We start from the raw sequence: 22409 nt of genomic DNA, 5'->3' as shown, positions 1-22409 counted from the left end.
CTTCATTTGGATGAAACATGGCCGTAACAACGATAATAGATGGCAAAAAAACTCAACATCAAATTTCAAGGCCATTGAATTAGTGCAAGATGGCTTCATTTGGATGTAACATGGCCGTAACAACGATAATAGATGGCAACAAAATTCAACATCAAATTTCAAGGCCATTGAAATAGCGCAAGATGCCTTTATTTGGATGAAACATGGCCGTAACAACGATAATAGATGGCAACAAAATTCAACATCAAATTTCAAGGCCATTCAAATAGTGCAAGATGGCTTCAGTTAGATGTAACATGGCCGTAACAACGATAATAGATGGCAACAAAATTCAACATCAAATTTCAAGGCCATTCAAATAGTGCAAGATGGCTTCATTTGGATGAAACATGGCCGTAACAACGATAATAGATGGCAACAAAACTCAACATCAAATTTCAAGGCCATTCAAATAGTGCAATATGGCTTCATTTGGATGAAACATGGCCGTAACAACGATAATAGATGGCAACAAAATTCAACATCAAATTTCAAGGCCATTCAAATAGTGCAAGGTGCCTTTATTTGGATGAAACATGGCCGTAACAACGATAATAGATGGCAACAAAATTCAACATCAAATTTCAAGGCCATTCAAATAGTGCAAGATGGCTTCATTTGGATGAAACATGGCCGTAACAACGATAATAGATGGCAAAAAAACTCAACATCAAATTTCAAGGCCATTCAAATAGTGCAAGATGGCTTCATTTGGATGAAACATGGCCGTAACAACGATAATAGATGGCAAAAAAACTCAACATCAAATTTCAAGGCCATTGAATTAGTGCAAGATGGCTTCATTTGGATGTAACATGGCCGTAACAACGATAATAGATGGCAACAAAATTCAACATCAAATTTCAAGGCCATTGAAATAGCGCAAGATGCCTTTATTTGGATGAAACATGGCCGTAACAACGATAATAGATGGCAACAAAATTCAACATCAAATTTCAAGGCCATTCAAATAGTGCAAGATGCCTTCATTTGGATGTAACATGGCCGTAACAACGATAATTTTTTTTTTCTTTGGCACAACAACCACTGTCGGTCAAGGGCCTGCCAAGTACCCACTAGTGAAGTGAGCTTGGCTTTCAGTGACTTATTGTTACCATAGCAGGATAGTCAGTCCTACGTATGGGAGCACGGTCTATTCGGGGCTTGAACCCATGACGGGCATGTTGTTAAGTACGTTAACAACGATAATAGATGGCAACAAAATTCAACATCAAATTTCAAGGCCATTCAACTAGTGCAAGATGGCTTCATTTGGATGAAACATGGCCGTAACAGGGATAATAGATGGCAACAAACTCAACATCAAATTTCAAGGCCATTCAAATAGTGCAAAATGGCTTCATTTGGATGAAACATGGCCGTAACAACGATAATAGATGGCAACAAAATTCAACATCAAATTTCAAGGACATTGAAATAGTGCAAGATGCCTTTATTTGGATGAAACATGGCCGTAACAACGATAATAGATGGCAACAAAATTCAACATCAAATTTCAAGGCCATTCAAATAGTGCAAAATGGCTTCATTTGGATAAAACATGGCCGTAACAACGATAATAGATGGAAACAAAACTCAACATTAAATTTTAAGTACATGCAAATAGTGCAATATGGCTTCATTTGGATGAAACATGGCCGTAACAACGATAATAGATGGCAACAAAACTCAACATCAAATTTCAAGGCCATTCAAATAGTGCAATATGGCTTCATTTGGATGAAACATGGCCGTAACAACGATAATAGATGGCAACAAAACTCAACATCAAATTTTAAGTACATGCAAATAGTGCAATATGGCTTCATTTGGATGAAACATGGCCGTAACAACGATAATAGATGGCAACAAAATTCAACATCAATTTTCAAGGACATTGAAATAGTGCAAGATGCCTTTATTTGGATGAAACATGGCCGTAACAACGATAATAGATGGCAACAAAATTCAACATCAAATTTCAAGGCCATTCAAATAGTGCAAGATGCCTTTATTTGGATGAAACATGGCCGTAACAACGATAATAGATGGCAACAAAATTCAACATCAAATTTCAAGGCCATTCAAATAGTGCAAGATGGCTTCATTTGGATGAAACATGGCCGTAACAACGATAATAGATGGCAAAAAAACCCAACATCAAATTTCAAGGCCATTCAAATAGTGCAAGATGGCTTCATTTGGATGAAACATGGCCGTAACAACGATAATAGATGGCAACAAAACTCAACATCAAATTTCAAGGCCATTCAAATAGTGCAATATGGCTTCATTTGGATGAAACATGGCCGTAACAACGATAATAGATGGCAACAAAATTCAACATCAAATTTCAAGGCCATTCAAATAGTGCAAGATGCCTTTATTTGGATGAAACATGGCCGTAACAACGATAATAGATGGCAACAAAATTCAACATCAAATTTCAAGGCCATTCAAATAGTGCAAGATGGCTTCATTTGGATGAAACATGGCCGTAACAACGATAATAGATGGCAAAAAAACTCAACATCAAATTTCAAGGCCATTGAATTAGTGCAAGATGGCTTCATTTGGATGTAACATGGCCGTAACAACGATAATAGATGGCAACAAAATTCAACATCAAATTTCAAGGCCATTGAAATAGCGCAAGATGCCTTTATTTGGATGTAACATGGCCGTAACAACGATAATAGATGGCAACAAAATTCAACATCAAATTTCAAGGCCATTCAAATAGTGCAAGATGGCTTCATTTGGATGAAACATGGCCGTAACAACGATAATAGATGGCAACAAAACTCAACATCAAATTTCAAGGCCATTCAAATAGTGCAATATGGCTTCATTTGGATGAAACATGGCCGTAACAACGATAATAGATGGCAACAAAATTCAACATCAAATTTCAAGGCCATTCAAATAGTGCAAGATGCCTTTATTTGGATGAAACATGGCCGTAACAACGATAATAGATGGCAACAAAATTCAACATCAAATTTCAAGGCCATTCAAATAGTGCAAGATGGCTTCATTTGGATGAAACATGGCCGTAACAACGATAATAGATGGCAACAAAACTCAACATCAAATTTCAAGGCCATTCAAATAGTGCAAGATGGCTTCATTTGGATGAAACATGGCCGTAACAACGATAATAGATGGCAAAAAAACTCAACATCAAATTTCAAGGCCATTGAATTAGTGCAAGATGGCTTCATTTGGATGTAACATGGCCGTAACAACGATAATAGATGGCAACAAAACTCAACATCAAATTTCAAGGCCATTCAAATAGTGCAAGATGGCTTCATTTGGATGAAACATGGCCGTAAAAACGATAATAGATGGCAACAAAACTCAACATCAAATTTCAAGGCCATTCAAATAGTGCAAGATGGCTTCATTTGGATGTAACATGGCCGTAACAACGATAATTTTTTTTTTCTTTGGCACAACAACCACTGTCGGTCAAGGGCCTGCCAAGTACCCACTAGTGAAGTGAGCTTGGCTTTCAGTGACTTATTGTTACCATAGCAGGATAGTCAGTCCTACGTGTGGGAGCACGGTCTATTTAGGGCTTGAACCCATGACGGGCATGTTGTTAAGTACGTTAACAACGATAATAGATGGCAAAAAAACTCAACATCAAATTTCAAGGCCATTCAAATAGTGCAATATGGCTTCATTTGGATGAAACATGGCCGTAACAACGATAATAGATGGCAACAAAATTCAACATCAAATTTCAAGGCCATTCAAATAGTGCAAGATGGCTTCATTTGGATGAAACATGGCCGTAACAACGATAATAGATGGCAACAAAATTCAACATCAAATTTCAAGGCCATTGAAATAGTGTAAGATGGCTTCATTTGGATGAAACATGGCCGTAACAACGATAATAGATGGCAACAAAACTCAACATCAAATTTCAAGGCCATTTAAATAGTGCAAGATGGCTTCATTTGGATGAAACATGGCCGTAACAACGATAATAGATGGCAACAAAACCCAACATCAAATTTCAAGGCCATTGAATTAGAGCAAGATGCCTTTATTTGGATGAAACATGGCCGTAACAACGATAATAGATGGCAACAAAATTCAACATCAAATTTCAAGGCCATTCAAATAGTGCAAGATGGCTTCATTTGGATGAAACATGGCCGTAACAACGATAATAGATGGCAAAAAAACTCAACATTAAATGTTAAGTACATGCAAATAGTGCAAGATGGCTTCATTTGGATGAAACATGGCCGTAACAACGATAATAGATGGCAAAAAAACTCAACATCAAATTTCAAGGCCATTCAAATAGTGCAAGATGGCTTCATTTGGATGAAACATGGCCGTAACAACGATAATAGATGGCAACAAAACTCAACATCAAATTTCAAGGCCATTCAAATAGTGCAATATGACTTCATTTGGATATAACATGGCCGTAACAACGATAATAGATGGCAACAAAACTCAACATCAAATTTCAAGGCCATTCAAATAGTGCAAGATGGCTTCATTTGGATGAAACATGGCCGTAAAAACGATAATAGATGGCAACAAAACTCAACATCAAATTTCAAGGCCATTCAAATAGTGCAAGATGGCTTCATTTGGATGAAACATGGCCGTAACAACGATAATAGATGGCAACAAAACTCAACATCAAATTTTAAGTACATGCAAATAGTGCAATATGGCTTCATTTGGATGAAACATGGCCGTAACAACGATAATAGATGGCAACAAAATTCAACATCAAATTTCAAGGCCATTGAATTAGTGCAAGATGCCTTTATTTGGATGAAACATGGCCGTAACAACGATAATAGATGGCAAAAAAAATCAACATCAAATTTCAAGGCCATTCAAATAGTGCAAGATGGCTTCATTTGGATGAAACATGGCCGTAACAACGATAATAGATGGCAACAAAATTCAACATCAAATTTCAAGGCCATTGAATTAGTGCAAGATGCCTTTATTTGGATGTAACATGGCCGTAACAACGATATTTTTTTCTTTTTTCTTTGGCACAACAACCACTGTCGGTCAAGGGCCTGCCAAGTACCCACTAGTGAAGTGAGCTTGGCTTTCAGTGACTTATTGTTACCATAGCAGGATAGTCCGTCCTACGTATGGGAGCACGGTCTATTTGGGGCTTGAACCCATGACGGGCATGTTGTTAAGTACGTTAACAACGATAATAGATGGTAACAAAACTCAACATCAAATTTCAAGGCCATTCAACTAGTGCAAGATGGCTTCATTTGGATGAAACATGGCCGTAACAAGGATAATAGATGGCAACAAAACTCAACATCAAATTTCAAGGCCATTGAAATAGTGCAAAATGGCTTCATTTGGATAAAACATGGCCGTAACAACGATAATAGATGGCCACAAAATTCAACATCAAATTTCAAGGCCATTGAATTAGTGCAATATGGCTTCATTTGGATGAAACATGGCCGTAACAACGATAATAGATGGCAATAAAATTCAACATCAAATTTCAAGGCCATTCAAATTGTACAATATGGCTTCATTTGGATGAAACATGGCCGTAACAACGATAATAGATGGCAAAAAAACTCAACATCAAATTTCAAGGCCATTCAAATAGTGCAAGATGGCTTCATTTGGATGAAACATGGCCGTAACAACGATAATAGATGGCAACAAAACTCAACATCAAATTTCAAGGCCATTCAACTAGTGCAAGATGGCTTCATTTGGATGAAACATGGCCGTAACAACGATAATAGATGGCAAAAAAACTCAACATCAAATTTCAAGGCCATTGAATTAGTGCAAGATGGCTTCATTTGGATGAAACATGGCCGTAACAACGATAATAGATGGCAACAAACTCAACATCAAATTTCAAGGCCATTCAAATAGTGCAAAATGGCTTCATTTGGATGAAACATGGCCGTAACAACGATAATAGATGGCAACAAAATTCAACATCAAATTTCAAGGACATTGAAATAGTGCAAGATGCCTTTATTTGGATGAAACATGGCCGTAACAACGATAATAGATGGCAACAAAATTCAACATCAAATTTCAAGGCCATTCAAATAGTGCAAAATGGATTCATTTGGATAAAACATGGCCGTAACAACGATAATAGATGGCAAAAAAACTCAACATCAAATTTCAAGGCCATTCAAATAGTGCAAAATGGCTTCATTTGGATGAAACATGGCCGTAACAACGATAATAGATGGCAAAAAAACTCAACATTAAATTTTAAGTACATGCAAATAGTGCAAGATGGCTTCATTTGGATGAAACATGGCCGTAACAACGATAATAGATGGCAACAAAATTCAACATCAAATTTCAAGGCCATTCAAATAGTGCAATATGGCTTCATTTGGATGAAACATGGCCGTAACAACGATAATAGATGGCAACAAAATTCAACATCAAATTTCAAGGCCATTCAAATAGTGCAAAATGGCTTCATTTGGATAAAACATGGTGTAATGTGATCGAACGTACGCGGGGCCGTCGTGCACCGTTTTTGCGGGGAGTCAGTCTTTACTGACATGAGCTGAGGTGGAACAAACTATTCGAAGCGGACTGATTTGATCGTCCAGGCGATCATGGAAACCCGGAAGGAGTTTCCCTTACTGGAAATGTTGGAGTTTAGAAGCCTTACCTTGGGTAGGGGGACATAACTAAACTCTTGAAATAAGTTGGTACACGAAGTTTTTAGGAAGCGTAACGTCCTATCTTGGCAGTCCGAACGAATCTGACTTGCCACGGTCGGAATTGGTTTTATTTATACTCAATGGGTTTCGAAATATTGGTTTTGGAATGTGTTTTTGTCCTAATTAAAGGTTATTGATATGAGGTGCAATTTATTCATTCTATCGGGGTGAGGTGTCTGTCAATTTATGCTTATGCTGCGCTTTCAGTGTTTTTACAAAGGTTCTGGAAAGTTTCAACTGTTCTAGCCAAATAACGAGTGCGTTCGTCGATCATTGCCTACGCTGCGCTTTTAGCAATAAGTTGCTATGCGTTCTCTGTTTGTCCACTTTGCTGCAGTAACGCTTGAATTGCTTATGTTGCGCGTTTCGGTTGTTTTCGATAAATGTCTCAATGGTTTTTTCTATGGATGGTATGGTCTAGGTATGTTGCTATGGTGTGGATTGATTTGCTGATGTAATATAATGAATGTGTTGCAATAGTGTGATTTGGCTTTCCGAAGTGTGTTACAATGTGTCTATAGCTGATAGTGTGTATTATAATAAGTTCTGTATAGCAGATATGCTACACCTCCTCCCTTTAGGAGAATAACGTAAATAATAAAATGATTGAAGTTATTCTTTTGATTTAATTAACCTGTTTTTGTGTACTGTTGACGATTTGTTGGTGGTTTTGTGTATTATGGTGCAGTTTGGTTCTTGTATATTTGTTACTGTAAATGGTCCAATATAAACGGGATCCAATTTCTTCCTATTTTCATTTGTTAAGTAAACTATGTCGCCTATCTCAAGTTTTAAGGAGTTAGTATTTTTATTTAGTATATTTTGCCTATTTTCTTTAGAGCTCACAAGGTTTTTCTGTGCTATTTCGTGTGATTTCTGTAATTTAAATTTCATTTCATTATAATATTGTTCAACATTATATACTGGCTCTATTTTGTTTTGGTAAATTTCTTGAGGTAGATTTGCTTTTCTGCCAAAAATTAATTCGTAAGGCGTATAACCTGTGTCTGTGTGTTCTGTGGTGTTATAAACAAATTCGTAAAATTTAATCCAGTCATCCCAGTCATCATGGTGCTCATTTACAAAGCTTCTAAGATATTCATTTAAACACCTGTGGTTTCTTTCTAGTGCTCCTATGGTTTGAGGATGGTATGCTGTACTGAACGTTTGTTTAATTTGTAAGATTTCTGTTATTTTGTTAAGGATTTCGTTATTGTATTCTAAGCCTTGATCTGATTTAAGCTCTATAAAAGTTCCAAATGTTAATATGAAATTTTCTACTAATGCTTTTGCAATAGTGTTTGCTTCTTTATTGTGAATAGGTATTATTACAACATATTTTGTCAAGTCACATTGTATAGTTATTGCGTACCTGTAGTTGTTATTGGTCTTTGTCAATGGTCCAACTGTGTCAATAGATATAACGTTAAATGGTTTGTTAGGCGTCGTTGTAATTACTGTCTGTTCTTTAGTGTCTGTTTACCTTATTAACTAAGCATGCTTCACACTTATTGATAAAAATTTTGATATCATTGCGCATGTTTTTCCACGTGTAAGTATCTCTTATTTTCCTGTAAAGTCTGAATTGGCCTACGTGTCCTCCCGAAGGGGTCATGTGATAATCATGGATTATTCTTAGCCGATCATGTTCTGTTTCAACCCACCTAGGTGGTGTAAACAGTATGAATTCATACTTGTCAATCACTCTGTTGGCGATTTCTTTAAGGGTTTGATGAGAGTACTGTGTAAATATTTGGTCGTGTAGAGACCAGGCTAGCTTTTTGTTTTTGTAGTTATTGGCGATTTTGCAAATGTTGAGAAGAGCAAGCTCTAAAGCTTGACTTCCATTTTTTTCTGCTTTCGCGTTAACTTTCCCTAGGACTTTCTTGCAAGTGCTGTTGCACACTTCAAATGTTATATTGTTGTCGGAAATGCTTGTTCTAATTTTTAGAAGCTTCCTTGTTTTGGATGGTGTATCCGTTGTCCACATCGTTGGTTGATCAGACCTGGTATCGATGGGTTTATGAGGTGTTACTTTTTTAGCCTCTTTTTGTTTAACCATTGCTCTGGTATTAACCATGAGGATTGTTGATTTAAGATTTTGTATATTGTTAGTTGTTGCTAACATTATGTTTGTTGGTATTTGAGCCTTAAGTTCATCTGAGGTAATGACTACTCTAGACAACGCGTCCGCTGCTACGTTTGCTTTCCCTGCTAAGAACTGTACGTCAAAGTCAAATTCTTCTAGATCTAATCTCATACGAGTTAACTTAGATGTTGGATTTTTCATCCCAAATAGGTATGCTAATGGTCTGTGGTCTGTTTTTACAATGAATTTTCGACCATATATATATGGTTTAAAGTAATTGATTGCCCAATGGATCGCTGTCAGTTCTTTTTCTATTATTGGTTTGTTTTTCTCCCCTGGCGTGAAACTTTTGCTGGCAAATGCCACTGGTAAATCGTTTCCGTCAGTTATTTGAGACAATACAGCGCCACATGCTGTATCCGATGCATCAGTTGTTATAATGAACTGTTTTGTAAAATCGGGATATTGTAGTATTGTTGGTGAGAGTAAACTTTGTTTAAGTTTTTCAAAAGCTTCCTGACATTCTTTGGTCCAATCAAATTTTACGTCCTTTTTAATAAGGTTATTAATAGGTTTAGCTATTTTTGCAAAGTTTTGTACAAATTTTCTGTAATAATTACAAAATGCTACGAAGCGTCTGGCATCATTTGCATTTTTGGGTACAGGAAATTTTTCTATTATTTCGTATTTTGAGTCATCCGGGTATATACCTTTGTCTGTTATTTTGTGACCTAGATAGGTTACTTCTGTTTTAAAGAAGCAGCATTTTTCTGGATTTAACTTAAGATTGCATTTTCTTAATTTGTTAAAAACCTTCCTTAAGTTACTTATATGGTGTTGTGCGCTGCACCCTGTAACGATTATATCGTCGATGTAAACAAATGCTAGCTCAGGTGATAATCCTGCCATAGCTATTGCCATCATACGTTGAAAACTATTTGGGCTTATATTTAAACCAAAAGGCATTCTCGTAAATTGATAATGACCTGTTGGTGTGGAAAATGCAGTGAATCTTCTTGATGCTGGTTCTAGCTCAATTTGGTGGAACCCTGACATTAAGTCAAGTGTGCTAAAATATTTTGCTCTACCTAACTGGTCCAATATTGTATCTATTCTAGGGAGAGGAAATTTATCCGGCAGGATTTTTTTATTTAGCTGTCTGAAGTCAACTACTAATCGCCACTTTTTACTTCCGTCAATCGATTTTTTCGGGACTAAGAGAATGGGCGAATTATAAGCTGAAACTGAATGTTCAATTATATCATTTTTCAGCATTTTGTCGACCTGTTGATTAATTTCATCTGCTTGGGAATGGATTTGTTTATAATTAGGTATGTATGATGGGTTGTTGTCCATTAGTTCTATTGGTTGTTTGTAGAAATTATTTGTTGTGATAGGCTCATTTTCGAGACAAAATATATCTGAAAATTCAGCAATAAGATTTTTTAAATTTCTTTTTGCTATTTCCGGTACTTGTTCTATATGAACTTTATCTTGAATTATTCTAGTTCTTTCTGGGGTATTGTAATTATTTGCCAAGAAAATTTCATAATTTTTTAAAGGTTCTATTTGTGGTCTGATTGTGCCTGTATTAATAAAGGCTGTTGACTCAGTTGTGTTGATAAGCTTGATGTTTGGATCAGTTTTGCTAATTATTGTGTTACCGATAAACACTCCTGGTTTTATTTCTTTAGAAAAAATTACTGAATCTTCTGTTATTGGTTTTAAAGTGAGTTTGCGAATTACCTCACTTCTTGGTGGTATTTCAATAATTCCATTGATGCTGTCATCAACGGGGTGTTCAATGATATCATTTCCGTTACGGAAATTTAACATCCAAGTCGAAAAAAGGATGTCGCATTGGAATTTACTGATAAAGTCCATTCCTAATACTCCGTCTGCTTGAGTTGGTAGGTCTTTTATAATAAAAAATGTATGCTCGACATTTTTGTCACCAAAATGAATGGTTGCTTGAGTGTATCCCTTTGTTTTCATTGTATCTGTTGTGATACCTATGAGTGTGAGTTCCTTGTTTTTCTTTAACTGGATTTGTTTCTTTAAACTTGAGGCTTTAAAAAGTGATACCTCAGCTCCGGAGTCAATGACCAATGTTGTGTTTTTCCCGTTAGCTATGTTCAATTTAACCTTTATGAAGTTGTTTGTTTTTATCCCTGTCATCAAAACTACTGTGGGTATTGGTTTTGGTCGTCGTCTAAAAAACGATCCCCTTCCTCTTCTTCTTTCTTGTCGGGTGTGTTGGTTTGAATTTGTGTATGCATAACCCTGCTGTGTGCCGCTTTGAATGCATTTGCGTTTCTGTTTGTCCCGTTGGTCTGGGGGCCATATCGGGGTTTCGCTTGTGTCGAACGATTTGCGTTCGGTGTAAAGTTTGTGGTGCGACTATTCTGTTCATGTGGCGGGTTTTTTCTTTCATAACTTTTCACTGTATCCAGCATGTCGGTGATACTTGAAAACTCTTTTATGTCTAAAATTAGTTGGCTGTCTCTACTGATACCTGCTTCTTTTAGTTTTATTATGACGTTTTGCTGTGTTAGTGTCTTTGCTATGTCGGGTGTCATGTTTTCCTGAATATATGCTGTTTGCAGTTGATCAGCCAATTCGTTGAGGCTATTTGCAAAAGTGTTAAAATTTTCAAATTTACCTTTTCTTCTGTCGCATAATTGTTTGTAAATTTTGGCGACTGAGATGGTATTCGTATACCTTCCTTTGATGGTAACAATTATCTCATCGAAGGATTTAGGCAGTTCTTTAAACAATTCCCTAGGTTCTTTTCCTAGTTTTGTGAGTAGGAGGTTGATTGCTATAAGGGAATTTGATGAACTGATCATACTTTTTACTGTATTGACTGTATCGATGAATTTAGTCAATTCGGATGCTTTACCCTCAAACGGTTGCATGCCCGTGAGTACGGAGAACCCTACGCTATTAAGATCGAAAGCCATTTTAGATTTTTTATGGAGTTGTAGAAAGGCTGATATGGTCTGTGCTAAGAGTTTGAACGATAACTTATTGGTTGTCAATAATGTTAAGTTGGTATTTTTGTCTTCTAAGCTATTTGTTGAGCAATCAGATGTCTTGTTATGTGAGTCGTCGTTGGTTTTTGATGTGCTCATAGCAATGATATTATGAATTAGTGCGTTAGAAATTTTACTAAATTCTAATAGTTTGTTAAAGGTGTATTTGAATTTATTTTTTTCTATCTCTTTTTGAATCTCTTTAAATGTTTCCTCGGCTTGTATTCTGAGTTGTGTTTTCGTACAAGTCCTTTGATTGGGGTCCTGTATTTTTTTAAAGATATGTTTCAAAATTTCAATTCGATCGCTTATAGTAATCATTCCTGTTTTGAATTGTTTTCATGTAATCTTTTTATAGAACTCATTTCCTAGCTTGAAAACTTTGATTTGATTTGATTTGATTATGTTCTAAAGTTTCAATACCTTAATGGGATATGCTGCGTGCATTTTGTTGCTACTGATGATGATGCTACGCTGAATCTATACCGGTGCTGGGTGTTTAATCGGTATTTGGTGCATACTCGATATTCTACGATGACGTCGTCGATCAGTCGTCGCTCGATGTCTTGTCGGGACACTTGTCTATTCTTGCCTGCCAATCCAGATTGGGCAGTGGGCTCGTCTTGTATTTTCGTCTTCCACGTTGGGAAGGGTGTTTCATTCAATCGCTGCTTGTGAACCGTAGTTTCGCTATGCACTTTATTGTCCCATATCAATTGCTCCACGAATCGTATAGATTACCAAAATGAGTTACATTATATAGGCAGTTGTATGTTATTGATTGCATCACGTTTTGCTAGAGTTTTCAATATTTTGAAAATGGTTTTAATTACTTTTTGCATGAGTATGATAGCAAGAAGTATCAGCACAATGTTCAGTTTTAATTCATGGGTTTCATGCTGCTCTGAATGAACATTTTGTGTTTGAATAATGGTAAGATCATTATCACCATCAACATTAGCTTTAGGGTTTGATGCGTCGTTACCCATTTTAAGGTTACTCTACTTGGGAAATCGATCGCATAAGCGTTACGTTTTTACACATTGGGGTAGGTTCTCACAACACTGTGATGTTCATCAATTTGACATTCCTTTTGCACTACATTGCACTAAATGTTGTTTTTTTTCTGCACTGCACTTGCTTCTGGCTGTTCTTTCACCGTTATTATTTATAACATATGGGTCACTTGTGCCAGCAGCGTTGTTGAATGTTTCGTTAAAAAAAAATGCACATTTGACACTTTTTTTTTTCTCACGTCCCGTCGAATGCCGGTTATGGTCACAATACTTTTGGTTTGTCACACGACACTTACGTTTTACGTTACCGTTGTACTTATCACATTTTACTTGTAAATAATTTGCTTATACTTCTGCCTGTCGATTGCAGATTAGGGTCACGGTCGCCATGTAATGTGATCGAACGTACGCGGGGCCGTCGTGCACCGTTTTTGCGGGGAGTCAGTCTTTACTGACATGAGCTGAGGTTGAACAAACTATTCGAAGCGGACTGATTTGATCGTCCAGGCGATCATGGAAACCCGGAAGGAGTTTCCCTTACTGGAAATGTTGGAGTTTAGAAGCCTTACCTTGGGTAGGGGGACATAACTAAACTCTTGAAATAAGTTGGTACACGAAGTTTTTAGGAAGCGTAACGTCCTATCTTGGCAGTCCGAACGAATCTGACTTGCCACGGTCGGAATTGGTTTTATTTATACTCAATGGGTTTCGAAATATTGGTTTTGGAATGTGTTTTTGTCCTAATTAAAGGTTATTGATATGAGGTGCAATTTATTCATTCTATCGGGGTGAGGTGTCTGTCAATTTATGCTTATGCTGCGCTTTCAGTGTTTTTACAAAGGTTCTGGAAAGTTTCAACTGTTCTAGCCAAATAACGAGTGCGTTCGTCGATCATTGCCTACGCTGCGCTTTTAGCAATAAGTTGCTATGCGTTCTCTGTTTGTCCACTTTGCTGCAGTAACGCTTGAATTGCTTATGTTGCGCGTTTCGGTTGTTTTCGATAAATGTCTCAATGGTTTTTTCTATGGATGGTATGGTCTAGGTATGTTGCTATGGTGTGGATTGATTTGCTGATGTAATATAATGAATGTGTTGCAATAGTGTGATTTGGCTTTCCGAAGTGTGTTACAATGTGTCTATAGCTGATAGTGTGTATTATAATAAGTTCTGTATAGCAGATATGCTACAATGGCCGTAACAACGATAATAGATGGCAAAAAAACTCAACATCAAATTTCAAGGCCATTCAAATAGTGCAAGATGGCTTCATTTGGATGAAACATGGCCGTAACAACGATAATAGATGGCAACAAAACTCAACATCAAATTTCAAGGCCATTCAAATAGTGCAAGATGGCTTCATTTGGATAAAACATGGTTGTAACAACGATAATAGATGGCAACAAAACTCAACATCAAATTTCAAGGCCATTCAAATAGTGCAAGATGGCTTCATTTGGATGAAACATGGCCGTAACAACGATAATAGATGGCAAAAAAACTCAACATCAAATTTCAAGGCCATTGAATTAGTGCAAGATGGCTTCATTTGGATGAAACATGGCCGTAACAACGATAATTTTTTTTTTCTTTGGCACAACAACCACTGTCGGTCAAGGGCCTGCCAAGTACCCACTAGTGAAGTGAGCTTGGCTTTCAGTGACTTATTGTTACCATAGCAGGATAGTCAGTCCTACGTATGGGAGCACGGTCTATTCGGGGCTTGAACCCATGACGGGCATGTTGTTAAGTACGTTAACAACGATAATAGATGGCAACAAAATTCAACATCAAATTTCAAGGCCATTCAAATAGTGCAAGATGGCTTCATTTGGATGAAACATGGCCGTAACAAGGATAATAGATGGCAACAAACTCAACATCAAATTTCAAGGCCATTCAAATAGTGCAAAATGGCTTCATTTGGATGAAACATGGCCGTAACAACGATAATAGATGGCAACAAAATTCAACATCAAATTTCAAGGACATTGAAATAGTGCATGATGCCTTTATTTGGATGAAACATGGCCGTAACAACGATAATAGATGGCAACAAAATTCAACATCAAATTTCAAGGCCATTCAAATAGTGCAAAATGGCTTCATTTGGATAAAACATGGCCGTAACAACGATAATAGATGGCAAAAAAACTCAACATCAAATTTCAAGGCCATTCAAATAGTGCAAGATGGCTTCATTTGGATGAAACATGGCCATAACAACGATAATAGATGGCAAAAAAACTCAACATCAAATTTCAAGGCCATTCAACTAGTGCAAGATGGCTTCATTTGGATGAAACATGGCCGTAACAACGATAATAGATGGCAAAAAAACTCAACATCAAATTTTAAGTACATGCAAATAGTGCAATATGGCTTCATTTGGATGAAACATGGCCGTAACAACGATAATAGATGGCAATAAAACTCAACATCAAATTTCAAGGCCATTCAAATAGTGCAAGATGGCTTCATTTGGATGAAACATGGCCGTAACAACGATAATAGATGGCAACAAAATTCAACATCAAATTTCAAGGTCATTGAATTAGTGCAAGATGCCTTTATTTGGATGAAACATGGCCGTAACAACGATAATAGATGGCAACAAAATTCAACATCAAATTTCAAGGCCATTCAAATAGTGCAAGATGGCTTCATTTGGATGAAACATGGCCGTAACAACGATAATAGATGGCAACAAAATTCAACATCAAATTTCAAGGCCATTGAATTAGTGCAAGATGCCTTTATTTGGATGTAACATGGCCGTAACAACGATATTTTTTTCTTTTTTCTTTGGCACAACAACCACTGTCGGTCAAGGGCCTGCCAAGTACCCACTAGTGAAGTGAGCTTGGCTTTCAGTGACTTATTGTTACCATAGCAGGATAGTCCGTCCTACGTATGGGAGCACGGTCTATTTGGGGCTTGAACCCATGACGGGCATGTTGTTAAGTACGTTAACAACGATAATAGATGGTAACAAAACTCAACATCAAATTTCAAGGCCATTCAACTAGTGCAAGATGGCTTCATTTGGATGAAACATGGCCGTAACAAGGATAATAGATGGCAACAAAACTCAACATCAAATTTCAAGGCCATTGAAATAGTGCAAAATGGCTTCATTTGGATAAAACATGGCCGTAACAACGATAATAGATGGCCACAAAATTCAACATCAAATTGCAAGGCCATTGAATTAGTGCAATATGGCTTCATTTGGATGAAACATGGCCGTAACAACGATAATAGATGGCAACAAAATTCAACATCAAATTTCAAGGCCATTCAAATTGTACAATATGGCTTCATTTGGATGAAACATGGCCGTAACAACGATAATAGATGGCAAAAAAACTCAACATCAAATTTCAAGGCCATTCAAATAGTGCAAGATGGCTTCATTTGGATAAAACATGGTTGTAACAACGATAATAGATGGCAACAAAACTCAACATCAAATTTCAAGGCCATTCAACTAGTGCAAGATGGCTTCATTTGGATGAAACATGGCCGTAACAACGATAATAGATGGCAAAAAAACTCAACATCAAATTTCAAGGCCATTGAATTAGTGCAAGATGGCTTCATTTGGATGAAACATGGCCGTAACAACGATAATAGATGGCAACAAACTCAACATCAAATTTCAAGGCCATTCAACTAGTGCAAGATGGCTTCATTTGGATGAAACATGGCCGTAACAACGATAATAGATGGCAACAAAATTCAACATCAAATTTCAAGGACATTGAAATAGTGCAAGATGCCTTTATTTGGATGAAACATGGCCGTAACAACGATAATAGATGGCAACAAAATTCAACATCAAATTTCAAGGCCATTCAAATAGTGCAAAATGGCTTCATTTGGATAAAACATGGCCGTAACAACGATAATAGATGGCAAAAAAACTCAACATCAAATTTCAAGGCCATTCAAATAGTGCAAGATGGCTTCATTTGGATGAAACATGGCCGTAACAACGATAATAGATGGCAACAAAACTCAACATTAAATTTTAAGTACATGCAAATAGTGCAATATGGCTTCATTTGGATGAAACATGGCCGTAACAACGATAATAGATGGCAACAAAACTCAACATCAAATTTCAAGGCCATTCAAATAGTGCAATATGGCTTCATTTGGATGAAACATGGCCGTAACAACGATAATAGATGGCAACAAAATTCAACATCAAATTTCAAGGCCATTCAAATAGTGCAAAATGGCTTCATTTGGATAAAACATGGCCGTAACAACGATAATAGATGGCAAAAAAACTCAACATCAAATTTCAAGGCCATTCAAATAGTGCAAGATGGCTTCATTTGGATGAAACATGGCCGTAACAACGATAATAGATGGCAACAAAACTCAACATCAAATTTCAAGGCCATTCAAATAGTGCAAGATGGCTTCATTTGGATAAAACATGGTTGTAACAACGATAATAGATGGCAACAAAACTCAACATCAAATTTCAAGGCCATTCAAATAGTGCAAGATGGCTTCATTTGGATGAAACATGGCCGTAACAACGATAATAGATGGCAAAAAAACTCAACATCAAATTTCAAGGCCATTGAATTAGTGCAAGATGGCTTCATTTGGATGAAACATGGCCGTAACAACGATAATTTTTTTTTTCTTTGGCACAACAACCACTGTCGGTCAAGGGCCTGCCAAGTACCCACTAGTGAAGTGAGCTTGGCTTTCAGTGACTTATTGTTACCATAGCAGGATAGTCAGTCCTACGTATGGGAGCACGGTCTATTCGGGGCTTGAACCCATGACGGGCATGTTGTTAAGTACGTTAACAACGATAATAGATGGCAACAAAATTCAACATCAAATTTCAAGGCCATTCAAATAGTGCAAGATGGCTTCATTTGGATGAAACATGGCCGTAACAAGGATAATAGATGGCAACAAACTCAACATCAAATTTCAAGGCCATTCAAATAGTGCAAAATGGCTTCATTTGGATGAAACATGGCCGTAACAACGATAATAGATGGCAACAAAATTCAACATCAAATTTCAAGGACATTGAAATAGTGCATGATGCCTTTATTTGGATGAAACATGGCCGTAACAACGATAATAGATGGCAACAAAACTCAACATCAAATTTCAAGGCCATTCAAATAGTGCAAAATGGCTTCATTTGGATAAAACATGGCCGTAACAACGATAATAGATGGCAAAAAAACTCAACATCAAATTTCAAGGCCATTCAAATAGTGCAAGATGGCTTCATTTGGATGAAACATGGCCATAACAACGATAATAGATGGCAAAAAAACTCAACATTAAATTTTAAGTACATGCAAATAGTGCAATATGGCTTCATTTGGATGAAACATGGCCGTAACAACGATAATAGATGGCAATAAAACTCAACATCAAATTTCAAGGCCATTCAAATAGTGCAATATGGCTTCATTTGGATGAAACATGGCCGTAACAACGATAATAGATGGCAAAAAAACTCAACATCAAATTTCAAGGCCATTCAAATAGTGCAAGATGGCTTCATTTGGATGAAACATGGCCGTAACAACGATAATAGATGGCAACAAAATTCAACATCAAATTTCAAGGCCATTCAAATAGTGCAAGATGGCTTCATTTGGATGAAACATGGCCGTAACAACGATAATAGATGGCAACAAAACTCAACATCAAATTTCAGGGCCATTTAAATAGTGCAAGATGGCTTCATTTGGATGAAACATGGCCGTAACAACGATAATAGATGGCAAAAAAACCCAACATCAAATTTCAAGGCCATTGAATTAGAGCAAGATGCCTTTATTTGGATGAAACATGGCCGTAACAACGATAATAGATGGCAACAAAATTCAACATCAAATTTCAAGGCCATTCAAATAGTGCAAGATGGCTTCATTTGGATGAAACATGGCCGTAACAACGATAATAGATGGCAAAAAAACTCAACATCAAATTTCAAGGCCATTGAATTAGTGCAAGATGGCTTCATTTGGATGAAACATGGCCGTAACAACGATAATAGATGGCAACAAAATTCAACATCAAATTTCAAGGCCATTCAAATAGTGCAAGATGGCTTCATTTGGATGAAACATGGCCGTAACAACGATAATAGATGGCAACAAAATTCAACATCAAATTTCAAGGCCATTGAATTAGTGCAAGATGCCTTTATTTGGATGTAACATGGCCGTAACAACGATATTTTTTTCTTTTTTCTTTGGCACAACAACCACTGTCGGTCAAGGGCCTGCCAAGTACCCACTAGTGAAGTGAGCTTGGCTTTCAGTGACTTATTGTTACCATAGCAGGATAGTCCGTCCTACGTATGGGAGCACGGTCTATTTGGGGCTTGAACCCATGACGGGCATGTTGTTAAGTACGTTAACAACGATAATAGATGGCAACAAAACTCAACATCAAATTTCAAGGCCATTCAAGTAGTGCAAGATGGCTTCATTTGGATGAAACATGGCCGTAACAACGATAATAGATGGCAACAAAACTCAACATCAAATTTCAAGGCCATTGAAATAGTGCAAAATGGCTTCATTTGGATAAAACATGGCCGTAACAACGATAATAGATGGCAACAAAATTCAACATCAAATTTCAAGGCCATTGAATTAGTGCAATATGGCTTCATTTGGATGAAACATGGCCGTAACAACGATAATAGATGGCAACAAAATTCAACATCAAATTTCAAGGCCATTCAAATTGTACAATATGGCTTCATTTGGATGAAACATGGCCGTAACAACGATAATAGATGGCAAAAAAACTCAACATCAAATTTCAAGGCCATTCAAATAGTGCAAGATGGCTTCATTTGGATAAAACATGGTTGTAACAACGATAATAGATGGCAACAAAACTCAACATCAAATTTCAAGGCCATTCAAATAGTGCAAGATGGCTTCATTTGGATGAAACATGGCCGTAACAACGATAATAGATGGCAAAAAAACTCAACATCAAATTTCAAGGCCATTGAATTAGTGCAAGATGGCTTCATTTGGATGAAACATGGCCGTAACAACGATAATAGATGGCAACAAACTCAACATCAAATTTCAAGGCCATTCAAATAGTGCAAAATGGCTTCATTTGGATGAAACATGGCCGTAACAACGATAATAGATGGCAACAAAACTCAACATCAAATTTCAAGGCCATTGAATTAGTGCAATATGGCTTCATTTGGATGAAACATGGCCGTAACAACGATAATAGATGGCAACAAAATTCAACATCAAATTTCAAGGCCATTCAAATAGTGCAAAATGGCTTCATTTGGATAAAACATGGCCGTAACAACGATAATAGATGGCAAAAAAACTCAACATCAAATTTCAAGGCCATTCAAATAGTGCAAGATGGCTTCATTTGGATGAAACATGGCCGTAACAACGATAATAGATGGCAAAAAAACTCAACATTAAATTTTAAGTACATGCAAATAGTGCAATATGGCTTCATTTGGATGAAACATGGCCGTAACAACGATAATAGATGGCAACAAAACTCAACATCAAATTTCAAGGCCATTCAAATAGTGCAATATGGCTTCATTTGGATGAAACATGGCCGTAACAACGATAATAGATGGCAACAAAATTCAACATCAAATTTCAAGGCCATTCAAATAGTGCAAAATGGCTTCATTTGGATGAAACATGGCCGTAACAACGATAATAGATGGCAAAAAAACTCAACATCAAATTTCAAGGCCATTCAAATAGTGCAAGATGGCTTCATTTGGATGAAACATGGCCGTAACAACGATAATAGATGGCAACAAAACTCAACATCAAATTTCAAGGCCATTCAAATAGTGCAAGATGGCTTCATTTGGATAAAACATGGTTGTAACAACGATAATAGATGGCAACAAAACTCAACATCAAATTTCAAGGCCATTCAAATAGTGCAAGATGGCTTCATTTGGATGAAACATGGCCGTAACAACGATAATAGATGGCAACAAAATTCAACATCAAATTTCAAGGCCATTCAAATAGTGCAAGATGGCTTCATTTGGATGAAACATGGCCGTAACAACGATAATAGATGGCAACAAAACTCAACATCAAATTTCAGGGCCATTTAAATAGTGCAAGATGGCTTCATTTGGATGAAACATGGCCGTAACAACGATAATAGATGGCAAAAAAACCCAACATCAAATTTCAAGGCCATTGAATTAGAGCAAGATGCCTTTATTTGGATGAAACATGGCCGTAACAACGATAATAGATGGCAACAAAATTCAACATCAAATTTCAAGGCCATTCAAATAGTGCAAGATGGCTTCATTTGGATGAAACATGGCCGTAACAACGATAATAGATGGCAAAAAAACTCAACATCAAATTTCAAGGCCATTGAATTAGTGCAAGATGGCTTCATTTGGATGAAACATGGCCGTAACAACGATAATAGATGGCAACAAAATTCAACATCAAATTTCAAGGCCATTCAAATAGTGCAAGATGGCTTCATTTGGATGAAACATGGCCGTAACAACGATAATAGATGGCAACAAAATTCAACATCAAATTTCAAGGCCATTGAATTAGTGCAAGATGCCTTTATTTGGATGTAACATGGCCGTAACAACGATATTTTTTTCTTTTTTCTTTGGCACAACAACCACTGTCGGTCAAGGGCCTGCCAAGTACCCACTAGTGAAGTGAGCTTGGCTTTCAGTGACTTATTGTTACCATAGCAGGATAGTCAGTCCTACGTATGGGAGCACGGTCTATTTGGGGCTTGAACCCATGACGGGCATGTTGTTAAGTACGTTAACAACGATAATAGATGGCAACAAAACTCAACATCAAATTTCAAGGCCATTCAACTAGTGCAAGATGGCTTCATTTGGATGAAACATGGCCGTAACAAGGATAATAGATGGCAACAAAACTCAACATCAAATTTCAAGGCCATTGAAATAGTGCAAAATGGCTTCATTTGGATAAAACATGGCCGTAACAACGATAATAGATGGCAACAAAATTCAACATCAAATTTCAAGGCCATTGAATTAGTGCAATATGGCTTCATTTGGATGAAACATGGCCGTAACAACGATAATAGATGGCAACAAAATTCAACATCAAATTTCAAGGCCATTCAAATTGTACAATATGGCTTCATTTGGATGAAACATGGCCGTAACAACGATAATAGATGGCAAAAAAACTCAACATCAAATTTCAAGGCCATTCAAATAGTGCAAGATGGTTTCATTTGGATAAAACATGGTTGTAACAACGATAATAGATGGCAACAAAACTCAACATCAAATTTCAAGGCCATTCAAATAGTGCAAGATGGCTTCATTTGGATGAAACATGGCCGTAACAACGATAATAGATGGCAAAAAAACTCAACATCAAATTTCAAGGCCATTGAATTAGTGCAAGATGGCTTCATTTGGATGAAACATGGCCGTAAC

The sequence above is a fragment of the Anopheles coluzzii genome, chromosome 2 (genome assembly GCF_943734685.1).
Source record: "Anopheles coluzzii chromosome 2, AcolN3, whole genome shotgun sequence".
Taxonomy (NCBI): domain Eukaryota; kingdom Metazoa; phylum Arthropoda; class Insecta; order Diptera; family Culicidae; genus Anopheles; species Anopheles coluzzii.
Note: the sequence above shows the minus strand (reverse complement) of the source record.